Consider the following 14,655-nt stretch of genomic DNA (forward strand, 5'->3'; position numbering starts at 1 on the left):
GATAGAGCAGGCCAATCAGTTCATGTCAAAGACTTTTTTACCCAGATGGTCTACATCTTCCATCATCTTCCAGTATTGTGAAAATTAGCTAGCAGTGAAGAAGTTTTCAGATCAGTTCTAGCATTATTTCTCTGTGTCCTGCAAGTGAAATATGTTGTGTTTTAAGCAATAGTGACTCCACGTCTAGTCACTATCATATGGTAGGTAACCAAGAGGAGTGGTAATGCCTATATTGGTATGAGTAGCTCTGGAGTCTCTCTGAAAAACAACTCATAGGGATGCATTCCTCACCTGGCACTGGGATGTTATTTTAATAATGTATATCTTCTGAGGAAAGCACTATCCATCTATGCAGGATATATGTGTTCCAAATTCCTTCATTATATTACATTTTTAATTAGTTTACAAAGTAGTGTGTTTCCATAAGAGGTTGTTATATATCGTTAATTAAAGTTAACCCAAGCATACGTCCTACTGTCCCCTAACCTAACACCCAAATCTTCATTTAAACTACATTACTCCCCTCTACATTCATATTACAGTTATTCTACTATCATGTCACCTCTTAAAAACATCCCATCTTGTTGGCCCTTATTAGCTTTTTGAGCTCTACAGGCACTCTAAATTAAACAAACAAATCTAAAAAAGTAATCACAGCTAGGATTCACACTTGAGGGATAACATGGAACAATTATCTTGCTGGGCCTGAGTTAACTTCACTAGTATAACATCTTGCAATTCCATCCATTTCCTACAAATTTTATAATTTTATATTTCTTTATATATCTGAATAAAATTTTATTACATATAGGTACTACATATCTATTCATCAGTTAATAGGCATCCAGGCTGATTCCATTTCCTAGCTACTATGAATAGAGAAGTAATGTGTATGGATATGCAAGCATCTCTAAAAATATATGGAGCCCTTGGGTATGTGCCCAGGATTGATATAGAAGGATTATACAGTAATTCTTTTTTTTTTTTAAATTCACTTTACATCCCAATCATAGCCCCCCTCCCTCCTGGCCCTTCCCTTCCACACTCTTCTCCTTCTCCTCCCTCCCCTTCTCCTCAGAAAAGGGAAATCCTCCTCCCCACACCAACCCATCACAGCACATCAAATCACATCAGAACTGAACACATCCTTTTCCACTTGAGGCCCAACAAGGCAGCCCAGCTTGGGAAAAGCAGAAACAGGGTCCATGTCAGAGACAACCCCCATTACACTTGCTAGGGGACTTTCATGAAGACTGAGCTGCCCACCATATGTTTAGGGGACCTAGTTTCACTCTGTGCATGGTCTTTGGTTGGTAGTTCAGTCTCCATAAGCCCCCATGGTCACTGGACCTTGCTCTTGTGGGGCTCCTGTCTCCTCCAGGTTCTTATAGCCTTCCCCCAACTTTTACATAAGACTCCCTATGCTCCACCTAATGGTTAGCTGTGACTCTCAGGATCTGTTATAATCCCCTGCTTAGCTAAGCCTCTCAGAGGACAGTTATGATAGGCTTCTGTCTGTTAGAATATCAGAGTATCGTTAATATTTTTAGGGGTTAGCTCTCTTCCATGGGGTGGGTCTCAGGTTGTGCCAGACATTGGTTGGACATTCCCTCAATCTCTGCTCCATTTGTAGGCAGGGTAAATTTTGAGCCCAAGATTTGTTTGTTTGTTTGTTGAATGTTGTAAGTTTATTTTATTTTTTAGAAACTTCTACTTGATTTCCATAGTGGTTGTGCTAAGTGTTCTCCTTTCCCACATCTATGCCAACATTTGTTGTGATGTGCTTTCCTGATGATAGCAATTCTGAGATAGGTAAGATAAAATTCCAGAGTACTTAAAATCTACATTTTCTTGATGGCTAATTGTGCTGATTTTTTTTAATGTAACTTTTTTTTAATTTTTTATTTAACTTTTATTAATTCCACTTTATTCCTTTTGTATCCCCCCATAAGCCCCTCCCTCCTCCCCTCCCGGTCCCACACTCCCCCCCTTTCTGCATGCATGCCTCTCCCCAAGTCCACTAATAGGGGAGGTCCTCCTCTCCTTTCTGATCTTTTTTTTTTTTTTTTTTTTTTTTTTGTTCTTCTCAATGCAGTTTATTCAGGAACCTTGAACAATCTTCTGACCCTGGGGAAAGCCAGCCCACAGCTTAAATAGCCTCTGGGTAGCCAACCCCAGTGTGCCTCGTGGGCAATGCAGATAGGTCCACATACATGGAAGCAAGCCAGATCCTCAGCCTTAGCCAAATATGGAGTTGTTTGTGACAGAGAGCACCTCACCATCGGGAAGGTGGAAGGCGGAAACCAGCTCCATCTTTAAGGCGTGGCATTATGCAGCTCTCTGCAGTTCCCCCTTTTTGTTTTAGACGCATCAGGCAAGAGTAGAGGTCTGATCTCTAATATTAGAAATAAATTGGGACTTTGTACCGATGTTCGTTTAGGTGTCATCCACCCAAAGAGCATCAGACCCGACCGATACCTTTTTCTCAGAGGCGGGACCTGGGGCATCAACCCGCAAGCAACCAGACATGCTCTTCTCTGGGTCCAAAGCGGCTGACCCTGAGTGCAGTGCTTAGCCTCGCATCCTGAGCGTAACATTTTAGCTTTTTATGGTATCCAACCATGCTTGGGGAGAATGTCCTGCTTCAATGGCTGTAAAGGCCTGAATGATCAAGGCTGCATCACACTGTTGTGAGACTCTAATCTTGCATATATACCACAGGCAAACCAAGGAGACCAACACCAGAAGGCCTGCTAATGCTCCCATGCCCGCCCATTCCGTCAGATGATTCATGGCTGCAGCAATCCATGATGATAATCCTGTGGCTAGTCCTGCGTCCACTCTGGTAGAATTTGCCGTAACAATGGCCACTCTCAGCTGCTCCATCATAGTATCGAATTCTTCAGTCCAATTACCTAAAATATAGCTAAACAATACTAGCCATTTATATTTCTCCTTTTGAAAATTGTTCAATCGCACAAATCCTTCAGGAAACTCAGGAGCTCAGGAAACCCCTTGGAAGAAGAGGCAGAGGGGATAGACGTCAATAAGAAAAGAAGGCTCTCTAAATCAACATGAGCAAAGGTCACATGATCTCACAGAAATGAAAGCAGCATGCACAGTGTCTTGAATGGGTTTGCACCAGGTCCTCTGAATATATATAATAACTTTTTGCCCTTTTTATTATCATTTGTTACAATTTATTTAATTTGTATCCTAGCTGTGGCTCCCCTCCCTCGTCTCCTCCCAATCCACCCTCCCTTCCTCTTCTCCCCTTAAACCCCTCCTCTAGTCCACTGAGAGAGGAGCTCCTCTTCCCCTCCTATTTGACCCTAGCCTATCAGGTCTCATCAGGACTGGTTTCATTGTCTAGCTCTGTTGCCTGCCAAGGCTGCACATCATGGAGGGAGGTGATTAGAGAGCCTGTCACTGAGTTCATGCCAGAGAAAGTCCCTGCTCCTTTTACTAGGGAACCAACTTAGAAACTGAGTCTATGGGCTAAATCTGAGCTGGAGTTTTAGGTCCTCTCCATGTATTGTCCTTGGTTGAGGTATCATTCTTTTCAGGGGCCCCAATGCTCAGTTTTTATGGCTCTGTTGGTCTCCTTCTAGAGCTCCTGTCCCCTCCAAATCATTCTATCTGCCCCTACTTTCATAAGATTCCCTGCACTCTGCCCAAAGTTTGGCTGTGAGTCTCAGTCTCTGATACCTCAATCAGTAGAGTCTTTAAGAGACCATCAGTAGTAGGCTCCTGTCTTGTTCCCTGTCTTCTCCTGCTTCTAATGTCTATCAAATTTGTCCTTCTGAATGAGGATTGAGCATCTTCCCTGGGGTCTTCCTTGTTGTTTAGCTTCTTTAGGAGTATACATTTTAGTATGTTTATCCTATATTATGTGGCTAATATCCATTTATGAGTGAGTATATACTGTGTGTCTTTCTGCTTCTGGGATACCTCACTCAAGATAATTTTTTCTAGTTCCCACCATTTGCCTGCAAATTTCATTGTTTTTAATTGCTAAGTAGTTTTCCACTTTTTAAATGTACCACAATTTATCGACTCCTCCATTGAGGGATATCTATGTTGTTTCCAGCTTCTCGCTATTACGAATTGAGCTGCTATGAACATGATGTCCTTGTTGTAGAGTTGAGCATCTTTGGATATATGCCTAGGAAAGATATAGCTGGATCTTGAGGTAGTACTATACCTAATTGTGTGATACTGTGCCAGATTGATTTCCAAAGTGGCTGTAAAAATTTACATTCCCACCAGCAATTGAGGAGGGTTCCCCTATACACACATCTTATCTAGCATGAGTTGTCACCTGAGTTTTTGATCTTAGACCTGCTGATGGGTGTAAGATAAAATCTCGGGATCGTTTTGATTTGCAATTCCCTAATTAAACATCCTCAACTAAGGACGTTGAGCATTTCTTTAGGTGTTTCTCTGCCATTCGATATTCCTTTATTGAGAATTCGCTGTTTAGCTCTGTACCCCATTTTAAAATTTATTTTATTTTTATTAATTACAGTTTATTCACTATGTATCCCAGCTGTAGCCCCCTCCCTCATCCCCTCGCAATCCCACTCTGCCTCCCTTTTCTTCTCCTATGCCCCTCCCCGAGCACAATGATAAGGGAGGTTCTCCTCCCCTTCCATCTGACTCTAATCTATCAGGTCTCATCAGGACTGGCTTCACTATCTTCCTATGTGCACTGTAAGGCTGCTCCCCCCTCAGGTAGAGGTTATCAAAGAACTACCCCCTGAGTTCATGTCAGAGACAGTCCTTGTTCCCATTACTAGGAAACCCTCTTGGACACTGAGCTGCCAAGGGCTACATCTGTGCAGGGTTTCTAGGTTATCTCCACGCATGGTTCTTGGTTGGAGTATCAATCTCAGAAAAGACCTCTTTGCCCAGATTTTTGGTTCTGTTGCTCTCCTGTGGAGCTAGCTGCTGTCCCCTCCAGGTTTTTCTATCTCCCTGTTATTTCATAATAGTCCCTGCACTCTGCCTAAAGTTTGGCTATAAGTCTCAGCATCTGCTTTGATACCCTGCAGGGTAGAGTCTTTCAGGGGCCCTCTGTGGTAGGCTCCTGTCCTGTTACCTGTTTTCTCCCTCTTCCAATGTCAGTCCTGTTTGCCTTTCTGAATGAAGATTGAGCATCTTACCCAGAGTCCTCCTTCTTGATTAGCTTCTTTAGGTGTACAGATTTTGGTATGATTATCCTATATTATATGTCTAATATCCACTTATAAGTGAGTATATACTCTGTGTGTCTTTCTGCTTCTGGTGTACCTCACTCATGATGATCTTTTCTAGATCCCAGAATGTGAAGAAAGAGGAACCCTACTTCATTGCTGGTGGGAATGTAAACTTGTACAGCCACTTTGGAAACCAATCTAGCATTTTCTCAGACAATTAGGAATAGTTCTACCTCAATATTCAGCTATACCACTCGTAGGCATATATCCAAAAGATGCTCAAGTATACAACAAGGACATTTTCTCACCTGTGCTTGTAGCAGCTTTATTTGTAATAGCCAAAAGTTGGGAACAACCCAAATGTCCCTCAGTTGAGGAATGGATACAAAAATTGTGGTACATTTACACAATGGAATACTACTTAACAATTAAAACCAAGGCTATCTTGTACCCCATTTTTTAAATTGGATTATTTGATTTGTTGCTGTTTAACTTCTTGAGTTCTTTATATATTAGGGATATTAGCCTTCTGTCAGATATAGGGTTGGGGAAGATACTTTCCCAATCTGTAGGCTGTTGTTTTGTTCTGAAGACAGTGTCCTTTGTCTTAAAGATGCTTTTCAGTTTCATGAGGTCCCATTTATTGTTCATCTTAGTGCCAGTGCTGTTGGTGTTCTGTTCAGGAAGTTTTCTCCTGAGCCTATGAGTTCCAGGCTCTTCCCTACTTTTCTTCTAACATGTTTAGAGTGTCTGGTTTTATGCTGCGGTCTTTGATCCACTTGGACTTTAGTTTTGTGCAGGGTGGTAAATATGGATCTGTATGTAGACATCCAATTAGACCAGCACCATTTGTTGAAGATGCTGTTTTATTTCCACTGTATGATTTTGGCTTCTTTGTCAAAAATCAAGTGTCCGTAGGTATGTGGGTTTATTTCTGCATCCTCTATTCGATTCCTTTTATCCACCATTCTATGCCAGTACCATGCAGTTTTTATTACTGTTGCTCTATAATACAGCTTGAGATCAGGGATGCAGATGTATCCAGAAGATCTGTCATTGTACAGGATTGTTTTAGCAATTATGGGGTTTTTATGGTGGTTTGCTTTTCCATATGAAATTGAGAATTGTTCTTTCAAATTCTGTAAAGAATTGTGTTGGTATTTTAATGGGAATAGAATTAAATCTGTAGATTGCTGTTGGTAGGATGGCCATATTCATGAGCATAGGAGATCTTTCCAACTTCTGATATCTTCAATTTCTTGCTTCAGAGACTTGAAGTTTTTTTTTTCATACAGGTCTTTCCCATGGTTGGTTAGAATTACACCAAAGTTGGTTATATATGGCTATTGTAAATGTTTTTGTTTCCTTTATTTCTTCCTCATTTTGTCTTTTGTGTACAGTAGGGTTACTGACTTTTGGAGTTAATTTTATATCCAGCCACTTTGATGAAGGCGTTTATCAGCTGAAGGAGTTTTAGTAGAATTTTTGGGGTCACTCATGCATACTGTCATATCATCTGTGAAGAATGATACTTTGACTTCTTCAATGTGTATTCCTTTGATCTACTTTAGTTGTCTTATTACTCTACCTAGGACTTCAAGTACTATATCGAAGAGATACAGAGAGAGACTGGGAAGCCTTGCTTGTCACTGAGTTCAGTAGGATTGATTTAAGTTATTCTCCATTTAGTTTGATATTGGCTATAGGCTTGCTATATATTACATTTACTGTGTTTAGTCATGTGCCTTGTATCCCTGATCTCTCCAAAACTTTCAACATGAATATGTATTGTTTTTTGTCAAATGCTTTTTCAGAATGATGATCATGTGTTGTTCATTTTTTTCCTTGTGTTGCTCTATGTGATGGATTACGTTGATGGATTTCTGTATATTCATTTATCTTGGCATGCCTGGGATGAAGCCTCCTTGGACATGGTGAATGATATATTTTTTGTGTTCTTGGATTCTTTTGCAAGAATTTTATTGAGTGTATTTAAGTCAATGTTCATAAGAGAGATAGGTCTGAAATTCTCCTTTTCTGTTGGATCTTTGTGTGTTTTAGTTATGAAGGTTACTGTGGCTGCATATTATGAGTTTGGTAATGTTCCTTCTGTTTCTATTTTGTGGAATAGTTTGAAGAGTATTGGTGTCAGCTCTTCCTTGAAGGTCTGGTAGAATTCTGTGGTGAAACCATCAGGCCCTGGGCTTACTATTATTATTATTTTTTTTTTTTTGGAAGGCAGACTTATGAGGACTGCTTCTATTTCCTTGGGTGATATATGACTGTTTAAACAATTTATCTGATATTGGTTTAGCTTTGGTAAATGGAATCTAGCAAGAAAATTGTCCATTTCATCGAGATTTTCAAATTTTGTGGCATGTAGGCTTTTGAAGTAAGACCTACTGATTTCCTACAGGATTTCCTCACTGTGTGTCATTATGTTCCCCCCTTTTCGTGTCTGATTTTGCTGATTTGGATAGTTTCCTCTCTGCCTTTTTAGTTAGTTTGACTAAGGGTTTGTCTATCTTCTTGATTTTCTCAAAGATCCAGCCTTGGTTTCATGGATTCCTTGAATTTTTCTCTTTGTTTCCAGTTTATTGATTTCAGCCCTGAATTTGCATATTTCCAACTATCCACTCCTCTTGGGTGTGTTTACCTATTTTTTTTTCCCTAGGGCTTTCAGATGTGCTATTAGGTTGCTTGTATGAGATGTCTCAAACTTCTTTCTGAAGGCACTTAGTGCTATGAACTTTCCTCTTAGGGATGCTTTCATTGTGTCCCATAACTTTGGGAAAGTTGTGCCTTTATTTTCATTGAATTTTAGGCAGTCTCTAATTTAATTTTTCATTTCTTCCCTGACCCAGGTGTTGCTGAATTGAGAGTTGTTTAGTTTGCATGTGTATGTAGGTTCTTTGTTATTTCTGTTGTTGTTGGGGTCTAGCTTTAGGCCATGGTGGTGTGATAAGATACAAGGGATTATTTCAGTGTTCTTGTATCTGTTGTTACTTGCTTTGTGTCCGACTATATAGTCAATTTTGGAGAAGGTTCCATGGAGTGCTAAGAAGAGTGTATAATCCTTTGTGTTTTGGTGAAATGTTCTCTAGACATCTATTAGGTTCATTTGATTTATGACCTCTGTCATTGTCATTATTTCCCTATTTATCTTCTGTCTTAATGAACTGTCCCTTGGTGAGAGTTGCGTGTTGAAGTTTCCTGTTATTAAGGTGTTGGGATCAATGTGTGATTTGAGTTTTATGGTTGTGAGCCTAACCTTTAAAAGCAGAACCATCTCTCCAGCCCATGATGTGAGTTTTAATAATGTTTCAATTGCAAATGAAGGTGCACTTGTATTTGGAGAATAGAGTTCAGGATCATGATGTCCTTAAGGTGGATTTTTCCTTTGATGAGAATAAAGTGTCCCTCCTCATCTTTTTTGATTAATTTTGGTTGAAAGTCTATTTTATTTGATATTAGGATAGTTACTCCATGTTGTTTTCTGGGTCTGTTTGTTTGAAAAACCCATTTCCAGTCCTTTACTCTGAGGTATTTTCTGTTTTTTTTTTTTTGCAAAGGTATGTTTCTTGGATGCAGCAGAATGTTTGACCCTGTTTCTGCAACCATTCTCTTAGTCTGTGTCTTTTTATTGGAGAGTAGAGTCTATTGACGTTGATAGATTTGATAGATGATAATAACTAACAGATGTTAGTTCCTTTTTTTGTGGAGTTGGTAGTGTTACTGTGTTTCAGTGCTTGTTTCTTTGTGATATTTGTTGTGAGGTTATATATGCCCTGTGTTTTCTTGGCCGTTGTTGATTTTCTTAGATTGGAGTTTTCCTTATAGTATCTTCTGTAGGGCTGGGTTACTGTGTAGATATTGTTTAAGTTTAGTTTTGTCATGAAACATTTTGTTTTCTCCATCTATGTTGATTGAAAGCTTTACTTGGTATAGTAGTGTGGTTTGACATCTGTGTTCTCTTACAGTCTGCATGACATCTGCCCAGGCCCTTCTGGCTTTCATGGGTTCTGTTGAGAAGTCCGGTGTGATTCTGATAGGTCTACTTTTGTATGTTATTTGGCCTTTTTCCCTTGCTGGTTTTAATATTTTTTTCTTTTTTTTTTTTTTATCAGTTACATTTTATTAACTCTGTATCCCAGCCGTGTCCCAATCCCTCATTCCCTCCCAGTCCCTCCCAGTCCCTCCCTCCCTCCCTCATCTCCACCGTGCCCCTTTCCAAGTCCGCTGATAGGGGGGACCTCCTCCCCATTCATCTGATCCTGTTTGATCAGGTATCTTCAGGACTGGCTGCAAAGCCCTCCTCTGTGGCCTAACAGGACTGCTCCTCCCTTCGGGGGTGGGGAGACCAAAGAGCCAGTCATTGAGTTCCTGTTAGAAATAGTCCCTGTTCCCCTCACTTTGGGAAACCAATTGGTTACTGAGCTACCACAGGCTACATCTGTAATATTTTTTCTTTGTTCTGTAGATTTAGAGTTTTGACTATTATGTGACATGAGGAGTTTCTTTTCTGGTCTCATCTATTTCGTGTTCTTTATCCTCTTATATGTTAATGGATATTTCTTTCTTTAAGTTGGGAAAATTTTCTTTTTTGGGGGGAAATTTTTTTTTATGATTTTCTTGAAAATATTTTCTGGCCTTGGAGCCTAGAATCTTCTTCTTTTTTTTTTTTATCTATTCCTATTATTCTTAGATTTTGTGTTTTCATGGTGTCCTTGATTTCTTGGATGTTTTGTGTTTGAGACTTTCCCGATTTTATTTTGTCTTTGAGAGATGTATCAATTTCTGCAATTGTATCTTCAGCTCCAGAGATTCTCTCTTCCATCTCTTGTATTTTGTTGGTGATGCTTACCTTTGTGGTTCCTGATCTTTTCTCTAAGTTCTCCAGCTCCAGGATTTTCTCTGTTTGTGTTTTCTTTAATTATTCTAGTTCTGTTTCCATGTCTTGTACCATTTCCTTCATCTGTTTGAACATGGATTCCTGTCTTTCCTTAATGGCCTCTGTTTTTTTCATTTGTTTCTTCTTTATGTGCCTCTAATAACTGGATAAGCATAGCTTTTAAATAATTTTCCAGTGTTTCTGATGATTTAAGTTATGCATTGATTTGGGGGCTTGCTGGTGAAGCCATGATGTCCTGATTTTTGTTGGATATGTTCTTATGCCTGCCTCTAGCCATCTGATGGTCAGTAGTCTTTTTTGTTTGTTCCTAGAGCCTGTACTCCAGACTGTCTCTGGAGTCTGGAGTATTCTTCAGGAAGATGAGAGAAGTCTACAGATTTGAGTGTGGGTGTTGGTGTTTCAGATGCAGCTAAGGGAGGAAGGTCGCAGGTCTAAGTGCACAAGCACAGGAGTGTGCATGGAGGTATGCCTGCCTGAAAGGATGGAGTGTGAGGGAGAAGAGCAAGGAAGTTCAGGTTGTAGTGCAGGTGGGGTTTGCATGGGCTTAGTGAACATGCACAGGTGCCCTGAATGGCTCAGTAGCCCACAGGCCTTCCTTTGTTTTGTGCATCAAGTGCTCAGATCTGCCTGAGTTGTATCATGTTGGCTCCAATAATTGCTTCAGGGAATTGTTTGACTGAACTCCATGGGAAGACCCACAGAACAGGGCTTCAATGTTGAGAACACTGTCCCAGGGATCCCTATGTTGCCCCCTTTGTTAGTGTGGGTGGGAGGGATCTGATGTCTGGCTGCTAGCATAGAGGAACCCCGGAACTTGGGCTCTGTAAGCACTCTCTCACAGAAACACTCACTTCACAGTTGCCTGTGGATAGTGCAGAGGGCCCGCACACACTCACTTACAGGCAAAGTGCAGAAGGCTCACTTGCAGGCATTAAGTTCTCAGATTTGGATCCCATTTTTGGCCGTTAGAGTAAAGAAGTGCCCCAGTACCTGGGGTTATGTGCTCCCAGGGTGAAGGTAAGGCTTATAGTTTGCTACTCTCACATGTCAGAGATGTCCACTGGGGGCCTGGATCCAATCTGTTCCAGCTCATCGGTTGTCCCTTCTAGCTCAGGAAGCCTCAAAGTTGATTCTCTGGCTTCAGTCATCTATCTACTCACCAATTTTGGAGCTTCGGATCTTCTGCCCCTCAGAAATGGTGCACACTGGTCGCTGCCATCTTGGAACTCCTCATATTATAACTTTCAGTGTAGTATTTTTATGGGATTCCTGAGTGTGTGAACACATGCATATGTGATTATTGTGCCTTCTCTTGGGATATTTTCCTTATATTTGTTTGTTTTGTCCAACTTCAATGTGATAGTTTTTATCATATTATATTTTGTTTTGTTATATTTTATTGTTATTTCTTAAACAACAATAAGCTGTTTTTATGATAGAAAGGGGGTGGATCCAGATGGGAGAGGAATTAGGGAGGAACCTGGAGGAGTAGAGGGAAAGAAAATTGTAATCAGAATATATTATGTAGAAAACGATTAATTTTCAGTAAAGGGAGGGGGAAGTCCAAAATTTCTTTTGAGAGTCAAGGCAATCTCTTAACTGTAATCTCTTCAACCCTGTAAAAGTCAACAGGCACATTGTATACACTTCTAATATACAATGGCTTAGAATATATATTACCATTTAAAAATTTTAAAAGGGAGCAATGAAGGTAGATTGAGAAAACACTGGCTCAAAGACAGACCAAAATCAAGCAGGGAAAAATACCAAATCCTGTAGCTCCATATCTAATGTTGAGGACTTCAGGTTGGCTCAGCCCTTTCAACTTTGCTGCCTGCAACATACCTCTCTCAGACTGGATCTACTCCCTGTATGCAGTTCACCTTGGAAGACGTCTTAAAGCATTGCTGTCTCCAGTATCTTGGGGTCTACATTTCAACCCAGGCTTCACTTTCACAGCTTCATGTAGTAGCTTTTGTCATGCATTTATCTGGCCTCATCAGCTCTCTTATCCTCACTCATGAACAGTGCATTTCCCTAAAGCCAGTATTATTTCATTGGACAATAATAAGTTTATCTGTCAGCTTGAAATAGACTGTCACTTCTTTGAATCACATTTGCAGAAAATTTTGTATGTTTTCAAGAGCAGAAAGCTCCTTAGGCTCCAATTCTTTCTCTTTTTTAAAAAAATAAATTTTATATTAATTTATTCACTTTTACATCCCAAGGATGCCCTCTCCCTCCCCTCCTTCCAGGCCTACCTTCCCTTTCTTTCCTCTTCCCCTCCTTCCTTTTCCCCAGAAAAGGGGAACCCCCTTTCCCTGTGTTAACTGTCCACAGCACATCAAGTCATCTCAGGACTGCATCTCTTTATCCCCTGAGACCAGACAAGGCAGGCCTGCCAGGGGGAAGTGATCCAAAAGCAGGCAATAGAGTCCATGTTAGAAATAGCACCCCGTCCACTCACCAGGTGCCCCATTTTAAGACTGATTCTCCTGTTAGCTACATGTGTGCAGGGAGTCCTAGGTCTAGATCATGCATGCTCCTTGGTTGATGTCTCAGTCTCTGAAAGCCCCCATGAGGCAGGGGGTTAGTTGTCTCTCTTGGTATTCATATGAGATTTCTGTCCCCTCCAGGTCCTCCCATCTTTCCCCTAACAGTTCCATAGGACCCCCAGAGTTCTGCCCCATGCTTGGCTGCAAGTCCCAGCATCTGTCTCAATCTGCTATTGGTTGGATCATCCTGGACAACAGTCAAGTTAGGCTCTTCTCTGAAAGGAGAGCAGAATATTATTATTAGTGTCAGGGGCTGACTCTCTACCATGGGGTGGGTCTCAGGTTAGGCCAGTTATTGTTTGGACTTTTCCTCTATCTTTGTGCCCTCATTGTCCTGCACTTCTTTTAGGCAGGGTAATTTTTGATTCACAGGTTTTGGCAGTGGGTTATTGATCCCCTCCTTCCACTAGTCCTCTCTGGCTAGGAGGTGGTCACTTCAGTCTTCATGCCCCTGACAGGAGTTTCAGCTAGAATAACACACCAGGCACCTACCCTGTAGCAGGCCTCCAGCTTGACCAAGAGGTTTCTCTCCCTAGTTTCCCTTCTTGTTCCCAGCCCTCTCACCTCCCACCTCCATTCTCCCTACATCTGACCCCGACTCTTCTCCCCCCACTTCCATCTCCTGCCTAGTTTCCTCTCTTCATCTACTTCTGCTGTCTATTTTATTTTCCCTTCTGAATGATATTCAAGCGTCCTCCATTCAGCCCTACTTGTTACTTAGCTTCTTTGGGTCTGTGGATTATAGTATGTTTATCCTATAGTATAGGTCTAATATCCACTTATAAGTGAGTACATACCATGTGCATCTTTCTAGATCTGGGTTACGTCACTTAGAATGATCTTTTCTAGTTCCAACCATTTGCCTGCAAAATTTAATGATTTCTTTGTTTTTAATAGCTGAGTAGTATTCCATTGTGTAAATGTACCACAATTTCTGTACCCATTCTTTGGTTGAGGGACAATCTAGGTTGTTTCCAGTTTCTGGCTATTATGAATAAAGCCACTATGAACATAGTTGAGCAAATGTCCTTGTTGTATGTTGGAGCATCTTTTGGGTTATATGCCCAGGAGTGGTATATCTGCATTTTGAGATAGAATTATCCCAGTTTTCTGAGAAAGTGCCAGATTGATTTCCAGAGAGCTTTTACAAAGTTGCATTCCCACCAGCAATGGAGGAGTGTTCCTTTTCTCCACATCCTCTCCAGCATGTGCCTTCATTTGAGAATTTGATCTTAGCCATTCTGTCTTTTTTTTCCTTTTGTTTTTTCTTTTTCTGTTTTTTTTTTAATTTTATTTTTTTCTTATCAGTTATATTTTATTAACTCTGTATCCCAGCCGTGTCCCAATCCCTCATTCCCTCCCAGTCCCACCCTCCCTCCCTCATCTCCACCGTGCCCCTTTCCAAGTCCACTGATGGGGGGGACCTCCTCCCCATTCATCAGATCCTGTTTTATCAGGTATCTTCAGGACTGGCTGCAAAGCCCTCCTCTGTGGCCTAGCAGGACTGCTCCTCCCTTGGGGGGTGGGGAGGCCAAAGAGCCACTCATTGAGTTCCTGTTAGAAATAGTCCTTGTTCCCCTCACTTTGGGAAACCAATTGGTTACTGAGCTACCACAGGCTACATTTGAGCAGAGGTTCTAGGTTATATCCATACATGGTCCTTGGTTGAATGTCAGTCTCAGAAAAGACCCTGTGCCCAGGATAGGAGCTCCTATCCTTTCCGTATCAGACTAACTCTCCTTCTTTCTTATGATTCCCTGTACTCTGCCAAAGGTTTGGTCATGTGTCTTTGCTTTGAAAACACTGCTAGTTAGAGTCTTTCAGATGTGCTCAGTAGACTCCTGTCATACTTTCAATGCACATCCCAGTAAGATAAATCTTACAGTTGTATTGATTTGTATTTCTCTGATAGCTAAGAACAGTATTTCTTTTTATAATTTTATTTTTTAACAATTTATTCATTATATCACATTTGAAGCTCCCTCTTTCA

Source organism: Meriones unguiculatus, chromosome X (genome assembly GCF_030254825.1).
Source record: "Meriones unguiculatus strain TT.TT164.6M chromosome X, Bangor_MerUng_6.1, whole genome shotgun sequence".
Lineage (NCBI taxonomy): Eukaryota > Metazoa > Chordata > Mammalia > Rodentia > Muridae > Meriones > Meriones unguiculatus.